Source organism: Megalopta genalis, chromosome 14 (assembly GCF_051020955.1).
Source record: "Megalopta genalis isolate 19385.01 chromosome 14, iyMegGena1_principal, whole genome shotgun sequence".
NCBI classification, from domain to species: domain Eukaryota; kingdom Metazoa; phylum Arthropoda; class Insecta; order Hymenoptera; family Halictidae; genus Megalopta; species Megalopta genalis.
This window is the reverse complement of record NC_135026.1, coordinates 8,737,395-8,764,824: the sequence shown is the minus strand read 5'-3', so window position 1 is coordinate 8,764,824 and position 27,430 is coordinate 8,737,395. Positions and strand designations below refer to the sequence as shown.

General features: G+C 39.8%; 1 protein-coding gene across 4 annotated transcripts in view; it reads right to left on the bottom strand.

Annotated features, from left to right (window-relative positions):
• Positions 1-24,771, bottom strand: part of LOC117225653 (uncharacterized) — a 1,038,968-nt gene extending 1,014,197 nt beyond the window's left edge. For all 4 annotated transcript variants that reach the window (XM_076526304.1, XM_076526306.1, XM_076526305.1 and 1 more), the window contains exon 1: positions 24,064-24,771. The gene's annotated coding sequence lies outside the window, so the exon portion shown is untranslated. The remainder of the gene's footprint in view (positions 1-24,063) is intronic.
• Between the last annotated feature and the right edge of the window lie 2,659 nt (positions 24,772-27,430).

Here is a 27,430-nt window from a genome sequence, read left to right as displayed (position 1 = left end):
CGAGCCGATTTCTGATTAGCCGCCGACAGAGTCTGCTCCAAAGCTGTTCAGCATTTTAATATCGCGTATCGTTCCTCGCTTGTAAATACATGTCGGCACGGCTCCGTGGCGATCTACACACACGCGACTCCGTCTCGGTCCTGCGGCCCGTGGACAAACACGGATCCACGGTAGAGAGAGAAAGCGAAAACCGGACTGAATAAATGGCACTGAATAAACATAAACGACGCGACCAATAATACCTGTAAAATTAATAATAATCGCGATCGTACCGCGGCGGTGGCTCGTCCTTGCGGCCCTCCTCGCCGCCCATCAATCACATCAAAAATTCCGGATTGGTCGATACCGTTCGTCTGAGCGCCGTAGGGTGGGGAGGCGGGCACGGCCCGGAACTCATTTCGATGAGTTTGTAATTAAAAAATTAATTAAACGAAATCCCAGTCGCGCGGCTGATTTTTTCCCTATGTGTATCGCCGTCGTCATTGTGTATACTCACGCCGCATATCGCGGGGTCATTATGGCGACTGGATTTTAACGATTCCCACCCTCCTGCGCTGCGTCTCCCCCCCCCCTCCCTCCCGCCCCCAGCAGCCCGTACCCTTGTCGGCGTTGGCCGGCCGGCACCCTCGCAAAGCCTCTCGTCCACCCTTCCAGCGACCAATATACACGCATAATTGCCTATGGTCGATTTATTCGACTTTCTGTGCCCGCGTTTTCGAACGATATTTTTCTCGATGATATTTTCCCGGAGACTTGATATTCGGAATTTTTCGATTCGCTTTGTGCCCGGCCCCGGCGGCCCTGGCGAATTCATTACGCGACGGATATTATGAATCCGATAAGGAAATTTGAATTTTTATTTAGCTTTGTCGCTGGCCCGTTCAGCCGGGCCGAGTATTTACGGTCCGCGACACGGCGCCGCGGCCTCGGACCGGCCATTTCGGTGCAATTGTTCCGGCTCGATGGAACTTTTGTCCGGAGAACGATGACGATTGATACGTGTATATCATTTGCAGTTGTTGCGCTGGAGGGGATCTTGTAAAATGAAAGGCCGTACGCTGTATAGATTTACAGCGCGAGAATTCGATTTTGATAGTTATTAATTTCGGTTACTAATTTAATAGGTTATGTGTGCCACCGTGTGCTCCATACACCACTGTATTCTCCTGTGATTAAGCTGGAAATTCTTGCGCGAAATGAAAACTGTCTTCGTTAAGATATAGGAACTACGTAGACATTTATTTCTTTTCTTTATATAATCTTCGCGAGTTCACAGCAATGCAATAACATTTCAAGATCGTTTAAACGATTTTGCTGTTTTACATTTGATCTACTGACATAAACGAATAAATTCCGCAGCTTAGTCACAATCGGTTTCATTTAAGTTCTCGGTTTTAATCAGCTTTCATCACCTTCCACGTAGTTAACCTCAAACTTGTTGCGTGACTTCTCTGTTCGAACCGATTTTAATAAACGAAGTGTGCAACCATGAATTATTAAATTAGCTTGTAGAATTAGTAACTATTAAAATGCGATTTTTACACTGTAACCTTATGGTACAAGTGGTTTTTTTGTTTCATGGTACTCCCACAGCACGCGGCACTCTTAGAATACTACAATTTCTATAACTGCTAACTTCAGACAATAGAGGGCGGCATCTCCTCGACCGATCTTTTGCCTTTCCTGTCATCGTACAATATAGACAGTTTTTTATAGGAATTAAATGTTAAAATACTTGGAATAATTAATGATTTTTGTAAAAAGGTAATATTAGATTGCAGACTAATGAAGTAAATATTACAATTAGTATAAAATATGTTAAGAGAATCTAAATGTATGTACTATGTGTATAATGCTTATGGATCAATAGATCTAGAGCTGTTTTTTTTATATTTTTTTAATAAAAACAAATAAAATTTTTACGGATCATGGCATATAGATTTGGAAAAATCCGATGCCTAGTTTATTTGCCTATTTATATTTTATTTCATGCAGAATGATCTGATTGAGGCAACCACCTTGACTTTAATTACCTTGAAACATGTTATCAAGGTCTCCTTCATAAATAAATAATAGATGGCAGCACTTCTATTGACTACAAAATGACCAGACGAAATATATAAAATTATGAAAGAAAAGAAAAAGAAAAATAACGAAATGAAATAATCGCAATAAAAATTATAGCTTGCGTGATTAGTGACATTGTTACATCTTTGCAGCTAATTCGCAAAATCCTTATTTATCTCAATTTTAAGGACAATGGACTTCCACCGATTGTCTTCTGAGTCGTCTATATAACGGGTGCTTTCATTCTGTTTTCGAGATATCCAAGAAAACAGCATCGTTAGTACGCTAACCCAGATCTAATCTAGACTTAACTTAGACCTAATTACGTTTCCAAATTTTTAAGATTCCTTCAACGTTGGAAATATAGGTTAGCTTTGAGCTCATCCTGAGTGAAAAAAGCAATGGAATTGAAATCACAGTCGTAATGGAAATCGATACTTCGTTGCACATCTGAATCAGACCTAACTTAGAACTAACTCAAAACTAACCTAGATTTAACCCAGCTACATGCAAGACTCAAGCACGATTTAATTAAATAAAACAGCAATAATATCTAAATCTAGTTTTAGGTCAGAGTTGGATTGAAGTTACACCTCAGTTAGGTTTCAGTTAGGTCTCGAAAGCGAAAAATCATCGAAAATCTCCGCCTCCCCAACTTTTCCATCCAATATCTCGAAAACTAAAAGAAATACCGTACCACATGTACAGTCAAAAGTTGTTCGTAACAACGTCCTCGACAACATGCTTCAAGGTCATTGAGATCGAGCCCGGCTCGCTGTACATGTACCCAATTACGTTCATGCACGCGTCCTCCGCATTCCCGAGTTCCCTTCGTTACGACGCCGAGCGTTCGCAGGCTGCTAGCGCGATCCACGTGGTGTCGATCGTCGCGCCGCGATTCGCCGGAGCGATAAAAAGGACGAACGCAGCTCCTCCGCGCGGCGAATTTGGCGAATGACGAATTTCTGGCGGACGATTACACGGAAGCGAAATTAGCAGAGCCGTGAAAAGGTCGGGACCCTGGACGCGAGTAGCCGTGAGAACCTGCGAAGATCGATAAATCGGGAATCGGCGGGCGGGGCGGCGGGGGGAGGGTCGGCCCAGAGGAAGGTTACGAAAAAGGCGTGAGAAAGAAATGAAAGGTCTGCGAACAGAAAAGCTCTCTTTTATTAAACGAAAAATTGGATCGTGCTTGTCGGAATGCAATATTTCGACGGATTCATTTGGTGGAAACATTTCTTCCTCGGGAAAAAATTCAATCAAATCCAGAAGGTGAGAGGAAGGAACGCGGGGGTGCGGTGGAGAGTGTGGGAGGGGGGGAGTAGGGAGAGGGAGCAGGACGCAAACACGCGAACGCTGCGCTCGGAGCAAAAAAAGAAGGAGACACACGAGGGAACATGAAGAAGAAGAAGAAGAAGAAGAAGACGAAGAGGAACATGAAGAAGAAGAAAACGAAGAGGAACATGAAGAAGAAGAGGAGTATGAAGAGGAAGAAGAGAGGGCCACCGAAATGTGTTTGGGCCGAGTATTTATACAACGGCCCGGCATTATATTATTTAATTGGCCCGGCGATCCTTTCCGCCGTCGCTACGGCAGAATTCAATCTCATTGATTGATCGATCGACCGTTTAGAACTTCGCCGAAATTGCATCGTTAGCGGTGCCGCGCCGGTGTATCGATCAACGCCGCTTTATTATTCCCCCGCGTAACTTCTCGCCGAGCAAATGATACTTTCTTCGGGAACCAGATCGCGGCTCCAAATACCCGGTTAATATCGCCGACGGATAATGCTTGTTTATTACAGGACGCACCGTTTTCGGAACGTTCGCCGGTAATTGCCACGCCGGGCTGGACTGCCGCTTTTCCTGGCCAAAATTCATTTTTGACGCTGCGTGTTGTGACAAAGTTCTTACGTTTTATGTTTTTACATTTCCTGTTCCATTCCTTTTACATTTTTTATTTCATTTTGTTACATTTTTGATTTCCTGTTTTTACATTTTATATTTCCATGTTTCTATCATTTATATTTCTTGTTTTTTTATTACATTTTATATTTTCTGTTTTTACATTTTATATTTCCATGTTTTCTAGACCAAGACGTACCGAATGTCCAAAAACAGAGGTCTTTGAGACGTTCAAAATGTCGAACAGAGACAGACGTCTTTAAGACGTCCCAAATGTCCAAAAACAGATTTCTTTAAGACATAAAAAAAAACAAATGTCTTTAATACGATCATAATATCCAAAAATATCTGTTCCTATATATCCTTCCTGGACGTCTCAAATGGGACTGATTTTGGTCATTCCGGACGTTTTAAAGGCGTCTTATAGACGTCTGTTTTTGGACAAACTGGATATCTTAAAAATGTTTTTGGACATTTCGCGTGTCTTAAATACGTTAACTTTTAGACATTGTGGACGTCTCAAAGATGTCTGATTTTGGACATTCCGGACGTCTTAAAGACGTCTTATAAACGTCCGTTTTTGGAGAAACTGGATATCTTAAAAATGTCTATTTTTGAACATTCCGTGCGTCTTAAAGACATCTGTTTTTGGACATTTGGAAACTTAAATCTTAAGGACGTCCTTTTTTGGATATTGTGGATGTCTCGAAGACGTCCTGGACGTCCAAAAAGAGATGTCTTTCAAGACGTCTTTAGGACGTCCATAAGATGTCCTCTGTATCTGTGAATTCTGAGTAGTTTCAAGGCTTTTGGGATTCCACTCTTCAAGTTTTCAATTTTCGTCTCACGGACCGCGTACCAATTCATCATGTCTTTCTACACAACATTCCCCAAAAATTCGAAAACCACATGTCACAGACGCTCAATCCCCGTTGATAACCCTAACTGGCTGCTCCACTTTGAGGGGTTACTTGGCACCCTCGCCGGCTAAAAAAAAGAAATATCCGAATGTTTATCCGAACCCCAGCGGCAGGCGAAGTTTCGTGAAAATCGTCGTGTCACTCTTGGCCGATGTTCCTTGTTAGTCGAATAGCTACCGCCGCAGCCCCCCACCCCTGTCGCAGTCGGTCTCTCTCGGCCCCTTTCACTTTGGCCGGTCTCTCGCTCTGCTCATTAAGTAAATCACCATCGTCGTCGCGGCTCGTTCCCGGGCCAAAGTGAAAATTCACCCGTGGACATGGACGAGAGGAATGCGTCGCCGCGGTCGGGGACCTTGCGCCGAAGGGATTCCTTCGGCGTGCTTTGTACCGGCCGGAAATCCGAGCTGGAAAAATTCAAACATCCGGCCGGGCCTCGCCCGTGAATCCTCTGTGATTCTCGGATTTTATTTCTATTTATGTCGCGGAGCCTTCAATTATCTAAGGAGAGCGAGAAGCAACAAAAGTGGCACCGAGATCCTCTAACGAGAGAGAAATGCCGTGTGTTAACGAGGCAATTCCAGTCGATTTGAACGAGCTATCAGTGCCAACGACTACGAAGTTTCACTAGAATCCAGAGATCTTTATAATCGCATCTTATATACTTGTCGGTAGGTTGATAAGGTCTAAGAAAAATACAGCGGTCCGGATATCGAGTTTCGCGGCCAAAAGTCAATGTTTCAAATATAAGCGGAGACGTTCGGGCGAGAATCGACTAGCAGTAATTTTTCCAGATAACGGAAAAATTACGTTCGAATTACGTACGAATTATTCTGCTAATCCCCAAATAGCACCGGACGTTCGTAGAACGTCCGTTTTATGTACAATTTACGTCCGCATGTCCTACGACCATTTGAGACGTCCTATGGACGTCTTCTGGCGTCTTTCAGACGTTCTAAGGATGTCAATTTTTTTAAGTCTTAGGGATGTCCTTAGGACTCAAACTTCGGACGTTCTAGGGACGTCCATTTAATATGACTTAAATACCGGACGTTCTAGGGACGTCTAATTCTTAAGACTTGCGGACATCCTTTGCACTTAAATTTCGGACGTTCTAGAAACGTCCATTAATTAGATCTTATGGACGTACATAGATCATAAATTTTGGACATTCTAGAGATGTCTATTGCTTAAGTTTTATGGATGTCCTTAGGATTCAAATTTCTGATGTTATAAGGATAACCATTTGTTAGGATTTACGGACGTCCTTTGCACTTAAATTTCGGACATTCTACGAACGTCCATTAATTAGATCTTATGGACGTACGTAGATCATAAATTTCGGACGTTCTAGAGATGTCTATTGCTTAAGTTTTATGGATGTCCTTAGGACTCAAATTTCGGATGTTATAAGGACAACCATTTCTTAGGATTTGCGGACGTCCTTTGCACTTAAATTTCGAACGTTCTACGGATGTCCATAGGACTTAAATTTCAGACGTTCTAGGGATGTCCATTGTTTAAGTCTTATGGATGTTCTTACGACTCAAATTTCAAACACTTTAGAGACGTCCATTTCTTAGGACTTCCGGACGTCCTTTGCACTTAAATTTTGGGCGTTCTAGAGACGTTCATTTGTTATGCCTTATGGATATATATAGATCATAAATTTCGGACATTCTAGGGACGTCCATTCTTTTGGACTTTAATATCGGACGTTCTAGGGACGTCCACTGTTTAAGTTTTATGGACGCTCTTGGAACTTATATTTCGGACGTTCTAGGAACGTCCACTGTTTAAGTTCTATGGACGTTCTTTGCACCTAAATTTCAGACGTTTTAGGAACGTCCAGTTATTGGATCTTATGGACATCCTTAGGACCTAAATTTCAGACGTCGTAAGGATCATTTACAGGCGTTAAGTGTATGACTGCGGAACCTAACTGACCCGGATCGGATCCTGTTGCAGATAACTTTTCTCTGTTTCAATTACATGATCTAAATGCTTGCTTTTCAGTTGAACATCTTTTCCAGCACGCTTCATCAGCCAACAGAAAGAAGCACGCGCATTCTCCGTGGCTCGGGCCGAAGTTTCATCAAAATCACGATGTCGCGGCTGTGCTCCCCTGGATCGTCGGATAGAGGACGTTAGAAGCGAGCACGCATTGTCTCCGGGTCGCGGAGGAGAACTATGTCGAAAAAAAAACAATGGCGGCCGCGCGGTCGTCTCTCTCCGTCGTCCTTCGACGACGAGCCCCTTTCTTCGGATCCACTTGGACCTCGTCTACGGTCCCGCACCCTCGAGGTCTTGATGAAAACGTGACCCAGTATCATTCTCGTCCAGACACCTGCCGTACCGACCGCGCCACTCCTATCTCATCGGCCGAAAAAACTATACAGGGAATCCCCGAGGTGTTGCCGCCTCCGTCTTGATCACCGCGAATGGACGATCACGTTTTTATCGCTCACTGCATGGGCCGCGTTGCCATAATGTCCCGATGAATTATTTAGAGGTCGCGATGAGATACGTCGCCGGTGGTCTCGAGGATATTATTAAAATTGTAATTATATATATATATATATATATATATATATATATATATATATATATATATATATATGTTGGTTTCTTTTTTTTAGTTTCGTTGGCTATTTAGTTTTGGATAATTGATAAATGTTTTCATATATTTTATGTATTTGTGCTTTTAAACATGTCAATGCATTATTCAGTTAAGATTATTAATTGGAGAATGGCATTTCTATGCAGCTTCCATGTACCGGGATTCATGTGAACAAATTTTTATTACATTAATTTTTAGAAAAAGGCTGACGTGTCCAGTAGGTTATCTTTAAAAAATATGATACAATTAAATGAAATGGTAAAATGAATAAAAAAAATTGCAAATGATCCAGAGCACACGCAGTTATATTTAAAAATAATAAAATTGATAAATAAAATTGTAAGTGATCTCAAGCACACGCAGTTATATTTTATAATGATAAAATTGATAAATAAAATTGTAAGTGATCTCGAGCACACGCAGTTATATTTAAAAATAATAAAATTAATAAATAAAATTGTAAGTGATCTCGAGCACACGCAGTTATATTTTATAATGATAAAATTAATCAATAAAATTGCAAGTGATCTCAAGCTCACTCAGATCTTAAAATGATAAAATTGGTAAATAAAATTGTTATTCAAGAATAGAATCCCGGTTTTTCCAATTCAGTGCAGCAAATATGTATGCTCGGTACGCACCCAGTATGCTGAGATCATACGAATCAGGACCTCGCGTGAAACGGTGGACGATAGTAAGAGAACCGGAATCCCCGGAAGAAAGTGGCCGGCTTTTCGCGAGGAGTCGCGGTGGAGAGTGAGAGAGAGAAAGAGCTGTCATAGTAAGTGGCGCTGTGGTGGGGGTGTTTCGGCGCCACCGGTGGACGCAGAAGGCGCGAAAACGTCCTGCCGCGATTAGGCTAGCAGCTCGTGGCAGGAGGTGGCACAGGACTAACCTAGACGCTGCCGCTGATCACTGAGAACACGCGGCACGAGGACACGAGGAGAGGACGAGAGAGAGTGAGTGAGACAGTGAGAGCGAATGAGAGAGAAAGAGAGAGAGAGAGAGAGAGACGAACGTAGCGAGCATGGTCGCGCACAGTCCTTGAACGACCACGGGACAAAGAGGCAGGATCAGCCAAGAGAGCCGGAGAAGGATACGCGAGAGCCGACGCGCGGTGGTCTCTTTCCACGAATAGCTGGCCAAAATGCAATTTTTCGAATATTTATTATTTATCGAATAAAAGATTTTACGCTAGGTCATCAAATTATTGAATTCTTGAATTAAATGAGAATAATTTACTCGACATAATTGAAATTAAATAAAACTATGCAACAATATAAGATTTATAAATAAAATGGAAAATTATTAATGTCGCGCGGTGGTCTCGTTTCCCGAATAATTGGCCAAAATGAAATTTTTGGGGTATTTATTATTTATTGAATAAAAAGACTATATGCACTTAATCTCGGTCATTGAATGATTGAATTCTTGAATTAAATGAAAATAATTTACTCGACATAATTGAAATTCGATAAGATTGTATAAAAATATAATGGAAATGAATGAATAAATGAAATGGAAAATCAATAGTGTTGCACTGCGGTCTCATTTCCCGAATAACTGGCCAAATGCAATTTTCTAACAGAGTTTAAATGACGAATTGAAGTGGAAAAACAATGCTTATGTCGGTGGTGTCTGACTTTCCATTTTGAACTTTGCATTTTTTTTAAACATCTACGAATTGAGTAACCTCTAAACGATAAGAGTACCATAACTTAAAATTTCTATGTGAACTTTCATTGAAAATTCGTTGTAATTCCAATTTATTCGAAATCGCAAAGATCCTAATAAAGTAGGTGTTTTTGATAATGACAGTTACATTATTAAATAAGAAATTGTTTTGATTTGCATAACAATTGAAGTTGTGAATTTTGACCAGCTTTTTAAGAAGAGGGACAAAACATAATTTCGATAAAATATCAAATGTATTATGTATACGTATATGTATATTAAATAAAATTATAAATTCAATATTGATTATATAATGTATTTAATATTACAATTTTATTTATTAGAGGATTTATTACTTGCAAGAAGGGAGACAAAATATGAAACAGGTAAAATATCAATTAAATCACATATACGAATATATATTAAATAAAATTATAAATTCAATATTCGTTATATAATATGTTTAATATTACAATCTTATTTATTAAAGGATTTATTATAAGGATCTATTATACAATGGCACCTATTCTCAAACTGCCAAAATTCAATTTCTGAAACACGTAGCAGGTAAACGTTGCAGTACTAATATTTTGTTAAAATATTATATACCATATAATATGGTATATAGGCAATAATTGTAGACAGTTTGAGTCATCATTCGACTCGTTTCATGCAAGTTTGAAAAATATAAAGTCCAAAATTCCGCGAAGATCTCGATAAGAAAACAGGCAATCCACTTTCCACTTAGGAATTTTTATCTCGGCGACTGTTTGTCGTATTCGAGTGAGCCATTTTTTATTGCAATCAGGAAGGTCTATTCTACTACAATGTGATTTTTCTCTCGTTGATAAATCAACGCGAAAGCGCCGGAAATTATTCTAAATGAATTCGTAAGATACATACCGAGACAAATCAATAAACAACAAATAAATGAACAAATAAAGGTTTGCATTTAAAAAGGCAGGTTAATCGAATATACAGGAAAAATTTTCGAAAACGTTAGGTCAGCAGCTCGCGGTGAGAATGTCCAAGGCGACGAACGTCTGCGCTCGTGGACGAGCGAGGAGATCGCGAATGAAGATCCTTCGTGCGGCGTTTATTGGATCGCGACAAGTGGGGAATAGTCGGCGGCGGAGGAAGAGGAGAAGGGTCACTAGAGACCGATGCGATGAAACGTCGGGGAGAACGGCTTGGAAGGGCAGAGGGCACTTCGGGAGAGAAAAGACGAGCAGCACTCATTAAAAGTCGAGTATTAATATTTTAACTGGCGAGATTGCGATGACCAACCGAATTTCTATTTCGGTATTTGCCATTTTTTTATTCCCCTATTCCGCAGTTTTCTCTCCCTTTTCTCTCTCTCTCTCTCTCTCTCTCTCTTTCTCTCTCTCTGCCTATCTCCCTCTTCCCTCTCGTGCTCTCTCTCTCTCTCTCTCTCTCTCTCCCTGCCTGTCACCCTCTTCCTTCTATCTTTCTCTCTCTCTCCCTCTCTATGCTCATTCTCTTCCTTCTCCCTCCCTTCCTCTCTCTCTCCCTCTCTTCTTTCTCTCTTTGTCTCTCACTCTTCCTCCTTTTACTCTCCTTTTCTCTCTCTCTCTCTCTCTGCCTGTCTCTCTCTTCCTTCACTTTCTCTCTCTCTCCCTGTATCTCCTCTCACTCTTCCTTCTCTTTATCTCACTCTCTCTTCCTTCTCTCTCTCTCTCTCTCTCTCTCTGTGCCTCTCTTTTGATTCTTTCTCCCTTTCTCACCACTCGCTCTCTCTCTCTGTCTCTCTCTCTCTCTTCCTTCTCACTTCTCTCTCATTGTCTCTCTCTCTCTTCCTTCTCACTTCCCTCTCACTGTCTCTCTTTCTTCCTTCTTACTTTCCTCTCTTTGTCTCTCTCTCTCTTCCTTCTTTTTTTCTCTCTCTCTGTCTCTCTCGCTCTTTCATCTCCCTCTGTTTCTCTCGCTCTTTCTTCTCTCTCTGTCTTTCCGTCTACCTATTTCTCTCCCTCCCACCCTAACTCCTTTCTCTCTCTTTCTCTCTTTCTCTCTCTCTCTCTCTATTTATCTATCTCTTTTTCTCTTTTTTCTCACCCACTCTCTCTCACTTTCACTCTTTCTCTCTCCCTCTCTCTCTCTCTCTCTCTCGCTCTCTCTCTCTCACGCACGCACACAAGTAAACACATAATATTCAACCCAGACCTAACACAGACCCAACCTAAGATTATAATGTTTACAAATATTTAATTTTGGAGTGTCCAAACAAATAGCGACCTTTTTTCAAAAACAAATAATGAAGTTGTATACCAAACCGAACCCAAAATGAACGCAGATCTAACCGAAACCTAATTCAGAATAAACCCAGAATTAACCTATGCGTGTAATGTTCGCAAAAAGAACAGTTTTGGAGACTATGTTAGGTATAGGTTTGGTCAGGATTAGGTTTTTATTATTTGTTTTAAAAACACACATGAAACATATTCTCTTTCTCTCTCTCTCTCTCTCCTTATCTCTCACTCTTTGCGTCACTCTCTGTCAGCCTTGATTCAGTTTCGAAAACGTTCCGGTGAGCATCGAATTTTTTCCATCCACGGACAGAACATCGGAACGACGCGGACGGTAAATAATTTAGCGATCGACGTGCTGGGACTGACTGGACTCGAACGGCTCGCTAATCCGTGGAGAGGGAATTCTGCTTACCGCGAATCGACCCAATTTATCGCTTCGAGCGAAGAGAGAGAAAAAGAGAAATAGAGGGATTAAGAGAAAGAGAGAGAGAGAGAAGGAGGAGGAGTCAGAGAAGGAGAAAGAGAGACAGGAAGAAAGGAAGAGAGAGAGAGAGAGAGGAAGAGGAAGAGAGAAAGAGTGAAAGAAGGTCGGAGAAAGAGAGAGTCAGAGAGGGAGAGAAGGGGGAGAGGAAGAGAAGAAGAGTGAGAGAAAGAGAGAGAGATAGAAAGAGGGAGACAGAGAAAGGGTGGTTGTGAGGGTGAGTGAAAGAAAGGGAGAAGGAGAGACTGGGACTGAGAAAAGGTGAGAGAGAGAGAGAGAGAGAGAGAGAAGGTGATGAAGAGTGGGAGAGGGAGAGAAAGAAAGTAGGTGAGGAAGAGAAAAAAAGAGAGTCAGAGGGAGAGGAAGATGCAGAGAGGGAATGAGAAGAAGAAAGAAGAAGAAAGATGGAGAGAGAGGGAAAGAGAGAAAGAAAAGAGAGGAAGAACAGAGAAATACATTCACATGTGAGGAATAAATCTTGTGATATCGAGACGAGAACTGACCGTGTTGCCAAAGGTTGTAAATCATCTATTTACGAACACGCGTGAACAGTGTGCCCCCTATTTTCAATTTGTTCGAAATAAAATGAACGCCGAGAGTCCATTTGGGTGCCCAGAGGGAGAAATTACTCGACATTTATCGTTACAGTTGTACAGAACTACGTATTGAGAGTGTAATATTACTAGCATGAACTTTTGCTTTTAGTATAGTGAATTTAGGAACGCATAAAAGTAGCAGTGATTGGTCGGGAACGTAGTGCTCCGACTTTTGGCCAGCTTAGTCGGTTTTTAATAAAACTTTAATTTTAAGGAACGGCGATATCGATTAGAGTAGATATTTCTATAAAAAGTTTAATCGGCGCAATGAATTTTTAATATAAAGTTAAATTAACTGCCGAAGCTACTGTTAATTTTATCAATTTTGTAAAGAAGTAAAACAGAAATTTTTATAGATTTGAAATTTTCATTACAATAGAAATTTTCAATTGTAATAGATTTTTTGTAGAAATTTTTGGATTGATATTGATTTTATTTAATGGTGCAATTAATTATAGTAGATTTTTTATATAACTGTAATAAATTTTTATTATAAATTTAAGTTGACTCGTAAATCTAGTGTTAATTTCACTAATGAAGCTTATATTTTAATGGATTTCCTATTGAAATGCAAATTTATAATTTAGTGACAGTGACGGCAATTATAATGAATTTTTATTATACACCTGAATTGTAAATGATTGTTATAGAAGTTTTAATTTCAATAGATTTTGAATAGAAATTTAAATAGAAATTTTATATTACCTATATCTAGTAGCATAGATTTTTAATATAAATTTAAATAGAAATTTCATATTACTATTTAATTTCCTATTAATGAGAAATTTTCAATTAAAATAGAATTTTTAATAGAAATTTGAATGGAAATTTTTAATTATTATTGATTGTAAATTTAGATTACAATTAAATTTTAATAAGGATGCAATCGATTGTAGTATATAATTTTATATAATTACAAAGAATTTGTATTACTTTAAATAGTTTTTTATCGAGGTTCATGGTGTAGTACATTCTTAATAAATTACAATACATTTTAAATAGGGCTCCAGCAAATTCCAATCGACTTTTCGCATAATTCCAATGAATTTTTCATGACCGATTCAAACGAACCCTGACCTGACCCACCGTCAATTTCGTCAATTTTTGTAACCGGCCCACTGCCCGGTGATGAGAGACGGTGGGGTGGTCGCAGAGCCGCGGCTCGCCGTCGGTCTCCACGAGCCGAACCCACGGCTTTTCGAGTGTGTCTTTCGAAGGGGTTGTAGAACATTCCCACTAAAATATAAAGTGGCTTTCGGGGTGGCATAGCAATGGGGTGCCTATCGCATGCACTCACCCGGGGACGCAAACGCGGGGGTGCTATTGATCGACTGGAGAGCCAGTCAACCCTCTCGGCTCTCTACCACGTACGTGGAACTCTGCACGTGGAATTTCTATACGTGCACGGGCCGAACGCGACGCATCTGTGCCTGTAGGTCACGCAAACCAACTACGAGGGGGAGAGGCCGATAGGTTTAATGTCTAACTTTCGGCGTTCCGGCAGCTCGAACTCGCGAGCCGCGAAGCCGGGTCGCGGCTGACCCGGCGCAGCCATTGTTCACCCGTGTCGGACCGTTTGTAGCTGTACATAACCCTGACCTGTACCGTGAAGTATGGGACACAACCTTCTTATGGTGTTTCGAGTGGTCTAGTACGTGTGTGGGGTGGGTAGAAATTTGTTAATCAATTATTTGATGATAATACTACGAATTTAGTAATCTCAGTACTCGTTTTCGAATCTTTCATTAGTACGTTGATTTTGCCGCTTTCGCATTAATTTCCTGATGCAGATATTTTGTTAATGAATTGTCCATTTTTACGATTTTTATATTCATTTGATCGTTTAGTTGCGTTTGTGCTAGTTTGCTAATTTAGTGCTTGTACTAATTTTCCTGATTTAGTACTTGATTTGCTAATTTAGTGCTTGTTGGAATAATTTGCTAATTTAGCACTCGTACTAATTTCGTAATTTAGTACTGTACTATTAATTTGCTTTACTACTAATTTGCTGATTTAGTACTTGTTGTACTTAATTATTAATTCCGAACTTGTTGTTCTAATTTGTTAATTCCGTACTTATTGCACACTAATTTGCTACGTACTTGCTCCGTACTTATCGTACTAATATGCAAATTAATACTTATTGTGCCTATTTACTAATTATGTACTTGTTATACTAATTTGCAAATTAATACTTTGCTAATTTAGTGCTTGTTGTACTGATTTGCTAATTTAGTACTTGTTCTGCCAATTTACTGATTTAGTACTTGTCGCAATAATTTGCTAGTTTAGTACTTGTTGTGTTAATTTGCTAATTTAGTACTTGTACTAATTTTTCTGATTTAGTACTTCTTATGCTAATTTCCTAATTCAGTGCTTGTGCCAATCTTGCTGATTTAATGCTTGTTGCACCAATTTTCCAATTTCGTACTTGTTGGACTAATTTGCTATTTTAATGTTTCTTGTACTGATTTGGTAATTCGTAGTTGTTGCGCCAATTTACTAATTCAGTACTTGTGCTAATTTTGCTGATTTAGTGTTTCGCGTACTAGTTTCCTAATTCCGTACTTGTCGGATTAATTTGCTAATTTAATTCTTATTGTACTTTAATACTTCTGCCAATTTACTAATTCAGTACTTGTAGTAGTCTGTCAATTTAGTACATTTTTGTACTAATCTGCCAATTTTTCTTACTTCATATGCATTTCCAAATTTCCTAATTTCGTAGCACTCTTCTATTTTGGTGATCCTTCTATTAATTGCATAATTTCCTAATTTCATATTAACCTTCCGTTTCAGTAATTATAAATACACTAAGAACTTTAATCTGTTCAGCACTGTAGTTACTGAAATTTTGCAAATTAATTATGCCTGTCTATCTATCCAATTTCCTTGGGCTGCACGAACCACGAGATTATTTAAAAAGAAATCAACGTCGATTGCATCCACTATTTAAGATTAAAAGTACTACTCATTTTTGCCATTAATGCATAGAAACCGCGGGCGATCTAGCGATCAGGATCCGAAGATCAAGATTGTCGAAAGGCTGGGGCGTTCGTTTCGATCGGACAGCGAGCCATGTCCGGCTGGTCGAACGAAAGGAAGCGAGCGATTACGGTGTAACGAGTAATTCCGAAAGAAACTCTGCATCGGCACGCCGTTGCATTATTAATTAAAAAAGGGTAACGAACGACGTCTGGGTTCGTTTAGCCGGTGCCGTGAACGAGGCAGAAATTTCTACAAACAGCCCCGGCCAGCAAAAGGAGGAGCAGAAACATTCGTATGACATCGTACGCTCTAATTGCAAGAAGCGCGATGAAATGAATGAGATAAGTCGTATACGTGTACGCCGTGCGAGGTAAAACCCGGGCTTGAATGGCCGCCGGTATTTAAAAGCAGCCGCGGGGCTGTCATTAATCATAAATAATAAATGTTACTCTATTTTCCGTGGCATTAATATTCTATTTAACGTGGCCCGTATCGCTAGAACAGCAAGCAGGCCTCCCTATCACTACTAGATTCTTGAATAATGAACCGGTGATAAATTGCGCCGATACCAGTAAAACTGGTCGCATTAAAGCGAAACTAATTCGAACTGCGAGGCGACGGGGCCGCGCACCACGACACGATACCGGGAATTATTGCTATTGTTATTAATAATAATAGTAGTAATAATAATAATAATAATATTGTAACAGTATATTTATAATTACTAACATATAAATAAAATAATATATAAATAATTATATATTTATTATTACTGGAGGATATTACATTGGAATAGCAGTTTGTAAACAATTACTATCAGAAAAACGGAAATTGTGAGAGTTAATAGAAATTTAGTAAATTATAGAATTAATAGAAAAATTACTAAATTAGAAAATTACTACGAAATTGGGAAATTTTGAAATAAGTACGAAATATGTAAATTGGCAAATTAATACAAAAATGTTTTAAATTAGCTGAAGGAATTAAAATAGTCAGCAGCAGTAATTGTTGCCTCTGTTGCCTATAATATCAGCAGCAATGGATAGCTGAGATTTCTACGATTAAAATGAGGCCAAACACGAAAGAAATCGGACCACTTTAAGTGAATATAATCAATAATCAATCTATCGGGTGTGTCACGCAACTCGCACACCCGAAATAACTTTTAAATCACGCTCTTTCCGAAGAAACAGTCGAGCACACAATTTCAAAGGTGTGCAGAGTTTCTTATACGCTGCGAAGTTACCAAGTTTTCAAGCTCAACCAATTCAAAGCAAGGTGTGCAAGTCACGTGACTCGCCCGGTATATAGTAACAATCGCTTCGATAAACTTCATCCGATTTCCGTCGTGTTTGGACTCATTTTAATCGTAGAAATCTCAGCAATCCGTTGGTGCTACGATGACCAACGATGAAGTTGACCTTGACTCTAGATCTGAACCCGCGAGGATAATCGAACGACGACTTCGCTAGAAACAGGCGCGTCTCGTAACGAACTCATTGCCGTTCGCGCGGAATTGTTAAAAAGCTGGCCGAGAGGTCGCTTGGCCGATGAATTAGGGTCGCGGCATTAATCCTGGCCGGAGCGCCGGCATGCTATCACGACATGTCGTAAATAACCGGGGACAGGGTACAAAGATGGAGGACTAAAATGATATCCAAAGAAATGCAAATCGGGGAACAAATTGATCCGTGCTACTTGGTACCAGCGATAGTTAGCCTCGAGTGGCTTCTTGCCGTAATTTCACTTATTCGACGCGGCCCACGGTTCTTCGCGGCAAACGAATTCCCCGCGCATCATTCTTTGATTCCACTGTACCTCTTCCTCTCCTTAAATTTTTATTTACTTGAATTCTAGATTTCCATTCCGCGAGTGCACTGCTTTCACGAGTCTCCGCGGTGAACTTTATCCACAATTTACATTTGCCAAATTTTGTGTTCGAATATCGCGCGCTTTCCATCTGTATACCGGGTGTCCAAAATAAAGAATGATACATAAATATCTCTGTTATTCATCGAGATATTGACAAACTTTTTTAACAAAAATTATTCGGTTCAGCGAGATCTATAATATGACGGTAATGATTTTTTTGCAGCTAGAGAATTTTCAAAGATCTCGAGGTCACCTTCACTTTTTTATTGTAATTGTATATCTATTTATACATTAGTCAACGCAGCTCTACATTTTCTACAAATAGAAATTATGTAGAAAGGAATTCTACAACAACAAAAAGTAATCTATGTACGTCAAAAAATTGTTAGTTTAGCAAAAATTATATAATTTACCTAAATATAGTCAGGTCTGAGGATTGCAATTCTATAATACATCTTAATGATTCTGTTTTGTTTAATTTACGCTAGTGTGACAAGACGAAGTCAAATCTAGGTTATGTCTGGATTAAGTCTGGCTTAGATCTGGCTAGATCTCCATTAGTACTTTCGACACGAATATCTCGAAAACAGAAGCCCGTAGACAATTAATACATATATAGATAATAATCCAAAATGATGTCCACGAAATAAAGAGAATTAAATAAAAGATAAATAAAGAAAAAAAATTAAATAAATTAAAATAATTAAATAAAAATTGAATAAGCACAAAAAGTAACCCAAAATATAATAAAAATGAGATAAATACAAAAAAAATTAAATAAAAATCGTATACACACAGAAACGAACTAATCGCCCAAAATATAATCAGTTTTTAGGATCGGAGTTCGGTAATACGTTTCGGCGACCAGGTCGCTTGAATTTAATTTTGCCCACTGTGTTGTCGTCGGCCCTTCGAGGAGCAATTGAAGTGGACAGCCGGGAAATTCGTAATGCGTTCCAGTTTTTCGCGTAGACTCGCCCGCCCCTGGAGGGGCGAGGGAGGGGAGGGGGAAGCGCGCGGATCAATTAACCGGACACGTTGTCGACGACTCGGAGTGGCGGAGTAGCCTAACCGAAAGTCATCAAACTCGGACAGAGGTACGTCAAGTCCGATGGCCGATCGATCCCGGTTTTTTTATAATCGCGTTGCGCGTCAAATAAAACAGAGGCCCGGGGGCCGGCTATCTGGGCGATTTCAATCGCCTGCTGTGCATCGAGGCATTAGCTATCGTTTTGAACGGCACAATGGGCGGAATTGTATCGGAGTTCCGTCCACTCAGGATTTTTCTGTAAAATTTGACGCCGGGACCCGTAGCGATGCATCAACCGCCATAACCGAAAACGGTTTTTCCTAAAAAAAAAAAGCAAGTCGAAATGGAAGACAGAGAGGGAAACGCCGCCAGATAGATAGATAGATGGATAGATAGATAGAAAGAGAAAGAGAGAGAGAGAAAGAGAGAGAGAGAGAGAAAGTGAGAGACAGACATTGGGAGAGAGAGAGAGAGAGAGATTCAGAGAGAGGGAGGAGAGAGAAAGTGAAAGGCAGAAATTGGGAGAGAGAGAGAGAGAGAGAGAGAGAGAAAAGAGAGAGGAAAATTGAGATACATATATATATCAATTTCTCTCTTCCTCTCTGTCTCTTGTAATTTCTTTCTCTCCCAACTTCTCTCTCTCAATTTTCCTCTCTCTCTCTCTCTCTCTCTCTCTATATATATATATATATATATATATATATCCCTCTCTCTCCCAAAAGAGAGATAGAAATTGAGGGAGAGAGAGGGGGGAGAAAAATTGAGAAAGAGAAGGAGAGAGAGAGAAAAATTGAGAGAGAGAGAGAGAGAAAAGTTGAGAGAGAGAGATAGAGAGAGAGAAAAATTGAGAGAGAAAGAGAGAACTTGAGAGAAAGCGCGAAATTGGGAGAGAGATAGGGAGAGAAATTAAGAGAAAGATAGAGTAATTGAAAGAGAGAGAAATTGAGGGAGAGAGAGGGGGGAGAAAAAATGAGAAAGAGAGGGAGAGAGAGAGAGAAAAATTGAGAGAAAGAGAGAAAAGTTGAGAGAGAGTGAGAAAAGTTGAGAGAGAGAGAAATGGAGAGAGAGAAAAATTGAGAGAGAGAGAGAGAAAAGTTGAGAGAGAGAGAGAGAGAAAAGTTGAGAGAGAGAGAGAGAGAGAGAAATGGAGAGAAAGAAAAATTGAGAGAGAGAGAGAGAGAAAAGTTGAGAGAGAGAGAGAGAGAAATGGAGAGAGAGAAAAACTGAGAGAGAGAGAAAAAAGTGAGGTAAAAACCGATTCGAAAATGGGCGCGGAACGAAAGCAAAAAAGAACGCACTTGCCGGCGCGCTTCGTACTCGAACTGTATCGCGAAAATTTCTCTTTCTGGCCCGGCCGTGTTCGCGATATTTTCCTCCAAATAAATCACGTTGCACTCCAAACTGTTCAACGATAAACAACAGCCGGTCGGGGAACGAAAGAGAGAGAGAGCGAGAGAGGGGGGTGAGAGAGAGACGAGGATGGAAGACGCGCGGCATCGAAAAATTTCATCGAAATGTCGTTAAAGGTTCGTCGATACTTGCTGACGTTTTACCAATAAAATGGTACTTCGTATCCATCGCCGCGATTCACGCTAATGCAACGGCTTCCCTTACCCTCGGCTGCTAACCTTTCTACCCACCCCTTCGAACACTGGGCTGGAAACACGTTTCAGCCGGCCAAAATGATTCCAGCGTTATTTCGAGGTTTAAGGTTGTCGTTCTGACACCAGCTATACTATTATGAAAAACAGGCATATATTCGCTTTTCGAGACTGCGGATTTGATTTTTGTGGCCTTGAAATTGAGGTTACGTTATTGTGTTAAGTAGATTTGGATGTCGATGATCAGACAATGTAGATTGAACAAAGAATTTGTTCTTCACTTGCTGATAACTCGTCGAATAATATTAATTAGAATAATTGACATTGTCGAACAGTATTGAGTAGATAAACAATATTGTTGTAAGTAGATTTAGACATCGACAATCAGACAATTACCGCATTGAATACTATAGTTTTCCTTTTTTGTTAGCTAGTAATTGATCAAAAAATATTAGCTAAAACAAACAATACTGTACAATATTTAATAAGCAAAAAAAGTATTGTTGTAAGCAGATTTAGACATTCATGATCAGGCAATTTTTGTTAACACGTTTAATACCATAGTTCTTCCTTTCAATAACTAGTAATTCATAGAAAATATATCGAATAAAACGAGCAGCATTGAATAAATAAAAAAAAGATTGCTGCAAGTAGATGTGAACGTCAGTGATCAGACCAGGTTTGTCGACATATTGAGTACTATAGTAACACAATTTTCATAAGTAATAAGTTATACCTTCATTAGTAATTCATAGAAAAATACTGGTTGAAACGAACAACATTAAACAAGCAAAAAAATATATTGTAAGTAGATCTAGACATTCATGGTCAGCCGAAGTATAATATATTAACAGTGCCCGATACATAGCATTTATTTTCTCCTTGCTAAAAACTTGCAATCTCCTTCAAAAATTACTTTTCCCAAAACATTTTTCTCAACGAGTTGGCCAAAATCCGTGCGACTTTTCTGAAAATCTAATCTCATGAAATTCCTGTTTATCGAGTTGCTGAATTCGAGTGTGTCGTAAAAACTGTATAATTCAAAATGGAAAATCAAAGATCGCCGACAAGCGCCGTGCATCACGCTGCTGCGACACTTGGGAAGATTGCATTTTGGCCAGCTGTCCGGGAAAAGAGACCAGCGTGCGCCGCGACAGCGAGAGCCTTCTTAGGCAGCTATCAGCCCGTAATGCGTTAGATTAATTAACGTAATCATAATGAGACGATCTCATCTTGACGCACAATGTAGCCCGGCCGATATCACAAGTGTCCCGATGTCACCGTGCGTGCGTGCACACCGCCGCGTACCTGTAACACGCGCACGCGAACGCCCACCTACACACCACGGAGGGAGCCGTGTATTACTGACAAGATAGGTCGAACAATGGCTTCCATTACGGGTAGAGACCGGCTGAGTTAATGGGCAAATTGTCTGCTAAGTCATTTAAAGGGCTAAGCCTGCGCACGCGGCGACCCGGGCTTGCTCCAGTCTCTCTCTCTCTTCCTCTCTCTCTCTCCTCTCTCCCTCTCATTTTCTCTGTATGTGTGTGTGTATGTGTGTGTGTGTCCCTCTATTCGCGCGGTTTGCTGACAATCGATGCAATTAGATCGATGGCGTACCGCTAAAGGGGCGATAAGGTTGCGAAATTTCGACCGGTACACGCGGAAACTTTCGTTCGATTAGGTAGCAAAGTCCGCAGAAATTTAGCAGGGCACACTATTCAAGATGATTGTTGTCGATGACCGCCGGCACCGGAGTTGGACGCGATTTTATTCGGATGACGGACGACAGACAAAGATTAACGGATACAATTATATTCGACACTAACGAATAAATAGTCGATCGAATAGAAATTTATCTAGATGAACGTTTATTCGAACACAATCTTATTCGATACTAACGACTAAATATATTCGATCGAATATAAAATATAGGTAAAAATTTTAAAACTATCGTATATTATTATTATAACATTTTAAAATAAAATTAAAAACCGAATAAAATTTTATTCGAATAAGAATTTATTCGTACAGGAATTCCTATGGAAAATAAAATTGATTTGAATAAAAATGATAGGATGTACAGTAATTTTCATAGTTCGAACTATTCAAATAAAGCATCATTCAAAGTGAAAAATTATTCGAGTAAAGAATCGTTCAAATAAATAATTTTATTCGAATAAAGAATCATTCAAGTAAAGAATTATTTTGTATTATTCAAAGAAAGAATCATTCTAATAAAGAATTACTCGAATTATTCAAAGAAATAATTATTCGAATTATTCGATTATTCAAATTATGGCGAGTTTTGGATCAATTTTGACCCAGACTTGCTAAAATACCATTCAAATATCGAATTTATGACATTAAAAAGTGTCAGTAACCAGATAAGGCAAGATCTATTATAAAATTTCCGAAATCATTTGTTTTGATTTTTACGAAGCTCACAATATAGGACTTCGAACAACATTAACTTAACAAATGACTTGAATAATGTTCTACTAGATAAGATAAAATCCAGCGTGTAATGTGCGCTATCGTTTTAATATTGAACGAAACAGTGATTTTGAAAGATTTCGATAACTAGACAAGCCGAAGTCTGTTCTGTAATTTTCTAAATCGTTCGCTCAGATTTCGATGGGTACGCCAAGAAATATTGATTAAACCAATTACATTCAAAGAGCGAAAATAGCTCTCGAGCTTAGGGTACTCGGCACAATCTGATACTCTCCTGGCCGACGAGCACCACCCACGTGACGAGCTCCCTTCACTTAATAGAGTTGTGCCCACACATCAATTAATTTCTCGAAAAGTCTGCGTTCAATTCAAGCACCGCTACGCACACAATTGCTACAGAACATTACAATTAGCCGGTGGATCTCTGTACATATAGAAGACTAAAAATAATCTAGCATAAATCTCGAGCTCCACAACATCTATGTAAGCAATAATAAATTCTGCTATTAGTATCAAATTACGACATTTATATATACGCATTAATAATTTCTCTTACTAACTACATTTTATAACAACATTTATGTAAGCGTCAATACAATTTCTCTTGCTAATAACAACATATAACATTTATGTAAGCATTAATAATTTCTCTTACATATAACAAAATACAACATCCATGTAAGCATTAATAATTTCTCTTCCTAACTTTATTCAAATAAATAACTAAATAATTAAACGGTGTCCCTGAATTTTTACAGATAATTATAGTAGCTTCAAAATTAACATTCGCGAAAATTATTTTTCAAATTGTCTTTAATACAGTCTCGTGACAAATTTCACTCGAACTCCTTATTGTTCTAATTTATATAAATTCCATTTAAACTAAAGTCCTAGATCTATTTAAATTTTATTCAAACTTCTTATTTTTCTATATTTATGTAAATTTCATTTAAACTACTTATTCTTCTAGATCTAGTTAAATTTTAATGAAACATTCTCATTCTTCCAGATTTATTTATATTTCACTTAAACTTCCCATACCTCCAAATTTACTTAAATTTTATTGAACTTCTTTCTCTTCCACATTCGTCGAAACCCCATCAAAAATTCTACACAACCCACCACTATCCAATTATTTATAACCACATAATTCTAACCACAAAAGCGAAACCCAGCGCAGCCAAGAAAGCGTTTCAACGTCCCAACCGATTTCCAAAACAGCCCCCAATCAATTTTAAGCCGCGTCAAATCGGCCGAATCGAGAGCAAAGAACGGTAGAACAGAAACGAAAACAAAACAAGGCGGCCACGTGAGTTAATACGGTGCACGTACCGGCCGAAAATCCTGATGGAAGTGGGCGCCGGGTATCGCGGAGCACCCTGTATAAACAGGGAAGTCGAAGGGTTCGGTATCGAGCCTAACGCAACAAAGAAGACCTACCCTACGCATTCCCGCGGCAAAGCAAGTTCAAGGACCATCGACAATAGCCGTGTGCCAGGGGCAGGAGCGGTGGCCGGGGTGGCGAGCGGTGGGGTGGAGGGTGCAAGGCAATATGCTACAAGTTTGTTCATCGTGACAAGGGTACTCACTCTGGCTGGCAGGACGTTTTCCTAGCAGCACCAGTTCCGAGTGATCCTCTCTCCCTCTCTCTCTCACTCTCAGTCCCTCTCTCTCACTCTCTCTCTCTCTCGCTCCCACCCAGCCACTCAATCTCCCGCCCCCTCTCCGCGTCTCTCTCCCTCCTTATCTGGTCCGCGGGAATTGCGTGCAGTTCTTTCCCGGCCGGTTCGAGGATGCAGCTGATCGATCGCGTCGAGCACGACCACGTGGCGAGCACGAGCGTCCCGTCCAATAAGGGACGAGCTGGAGAAAAAGGGGAGCGAGAGCTACAGATCGCGATCGTGCGCCAAGATCCGCTCCGATCTATAAGAGACTCGGCGATCTGGTCTCTGTACACGGCATCTATTCATTCGGTCATCCACCGGCGTGTTTCCCTCGGCTCTAGCTGGCTCTCGGGGAGCTCGCTGACTCGCGGAGTGGCCCCACGGAGCCCGGTAGGCGTGGCCTGACCGCGCGCGACGCGACACGTGACACCGCGACGCCCGCCCACGCGTGACTAATCGGCCGGACCGCGGCCGAACGCGTCCACGGACTCTGAGCGGCGGCGCGCGCTCTAGGCTTCACGGCGACGACCGCTTTTTGGGTTTGCTTTTGGTCGGCTTTCGAACCGTTGGCGCCTGGCGCGTGCAGAGCTGCTCGTGGCGGGCTTATTTCGCGCAGAGACGGAGTACCGCACGGTCTGGCCGGCGCGGAGCGACTGCGATGGATCGCCGAAAGAAGGCCCCGTGCCATCTAGCGGAACCCGCCGGAAAACGCGACCCTTTCTCCGGCACGCGCTCTCCGCCGCGCCGACCTCCTCGTTGGTTCGCTCTAGCGCTCCCTCTCTCTCTCTCTCTCTATCTCTCTCTCTCTCTCTCTCTCTCTGTCTCTCTCTCTCCCTCCCTCCCACTCTCTCGCTCGCTGCCTCTGTCTCTGTCTCTACGCCTCGCAGCGTAACGGTACCGTGGTGGGGAGCCGATTCAGGGGAAAGACGATCCATTTCCACTGTCTGTTACTTCGAGGGATAGTTCTGAATATCCGCGCTATTGTGTCCCCTAAACGCCACGCTGAAACTTTCATGCGATTTCAGACAATGACGACGGTCTTCCGAGTCCGTTCCGTCGGCGACGGGCACTCCGGCCGGGCTTCGATTAACAATAACTCCCGGCGATTATTGTTAAGCCTTTATGGCGCGAATTTTTGCGACGAGTTCGAAAATATATTTATTCGGTTGATGCTGCGCTGAAGTAATAACGTATAAAGAAGCTAAACGGAAAGAAATAATGTTTGTTTTTAACGCTAGCGCTTCGCAGAACCCGTTAAATGACTGGTTTTTTTAAAAAATTTTTTAATTGACGATGGTTCAGATTGTGAGTTGTTCATTAAATGTATGGGTTACAATAAAACTCGTTCGAAATCGGATCGAATCTCGTATTGTTACTTTTACAAACTAATATGAAACGGCTGGTTTTAATGCTCCGTGAGTCTAGTGTTAAGGATTTTTATGACTGTTCTCATATGGAGACTTTGCACAAGTACGAAGAAATATTGTAAAATTGTCAATTATGCTCAGCTCTTTTTTAACGCTATTACATGTGTGCGAAGTTTATTGATTTCCTCAGTGGTCCATCTCCTTTTACATCCCTTACCATAAAGTAAAATAATTAAAATTAAACCAAAAAATAAAATAGAATAAGATTGAATGAAATGGAATAAACTAGAATAAAATAGAATAAAATAGAATAAAATAGAGTAAAATAGGGTAAAATAGAGTAAAATAGAGCAAAATGGAGTAAAATTGAATAAAATAGAATAAAATAGGATAATTCTTTATTCAAGAAATTCTTTATTCGAATACTTCCAAAAATTCTTTATCTGAATAATTTTTTTATTTATCATGTTAAAATACTATTTAGCTAAATTCCTAACAAGATAAATATTTATCGATTGAATATTTATTCGATAGCGTCAAATACAATTTTATTCGAATAAAACCCAACTCTGTTGTCTGACCATCACGTACCGTTTTTACTTACTGAGGAGTGAGTACAAAGTATGAAATTTACTGAGCATAGATTAATGAAATGTTGAATATGAAGTACGTGACACGACGTAGTAATCAAAGTTGCACGTTTGGTCAAAGAAAAATTCTGCTGTATTGTTACGTATAAAATGAATTTATGCAATTTTAGTATTAAGAATGTCATAAAACTAACATGACTTATGATTCTTGTACTTATGAGAATGATTCTTATTGACTAGATTTAAATTGCAGCAAGTAGAAATTGTTTCTTCTGCGATTCGAGAAGAATTCTCGAAAACAATGAACAAAGATCGCGTGATTATAAAACAGCGAAGATTCAGAATTTCAGTAAAAAAGTTGTTCTGTTGGTAAAATTACTGTCGAATTATAGGCGTAAAGTTATCTGCAGTTTCGTGAGAAACGTAGAAGAATATAATCGTCAAAAAGTGACAAATGATAATCATGTTGCAAGTAGCTAAAAACTCGAATGGATATTGAAGTAGAATAGGAAATATAAAAGTAGTACAAAATAAATACTAAAGTAGAATAGAAATATAAAGAATAATAAAGTAGAATATAGAAATTAGCAATTAAAGTAGAATAGAACAAATATTAAAGTAGAATATAAAAATTAGCAATTAAAGTAGAATAGAACAGTTAACAAATTTCACATCATATACCAAAAAAAATTTTCGAGGGACTTGCGAATTTTCAATATTTTTAAGGAAAGATGTACCATTAGTTTGCCACACGATGCATCGTGAGAAAAAAACCTATTAGAAAATTATCTGAGGCCAATAAAACTAGAGACTTGGCGCTTGAAAATGAGTTACGTTTCATCGCCGTAGAAATTTTTTTCTTGAAATTACAGCAATGTAAATATCAACAATTTCTCGAAAATCGTGAAATCATAAAGGATTGACACGATGAAACTCGTTCTCCGTTTCTGTTCCATAACACGACTGGAAAAAATCGTACACCAAGTTTCGACATGTCATTCTGAAACGGAAGCTTCAACCTTGAAATCGACGTTCATTTCAATGAAAAAACATTTTTTCCATTATTTTCGGGGCGGTTTCAATCTGCGCCGTTTCTTGAATAAAGCTGCTTTTACTTTTCCTCCTATAGCATCGTGTATAAGTAGAGCAGATCAAAATGAATACCACATTATGAAACTAGAGGCTTCAAGCTTTAAACCGAGTCCAGAATGATTCTCGTACGACTCGTTTTAACAAAAATACAGCCATTCGAATATCGACGGTTCCTGAAAAGCTGAGAACTTTCGCTGCGAGTGTGCATTGCAGCAGAATTTAGTTAGTAGACTTTGTAGAAAT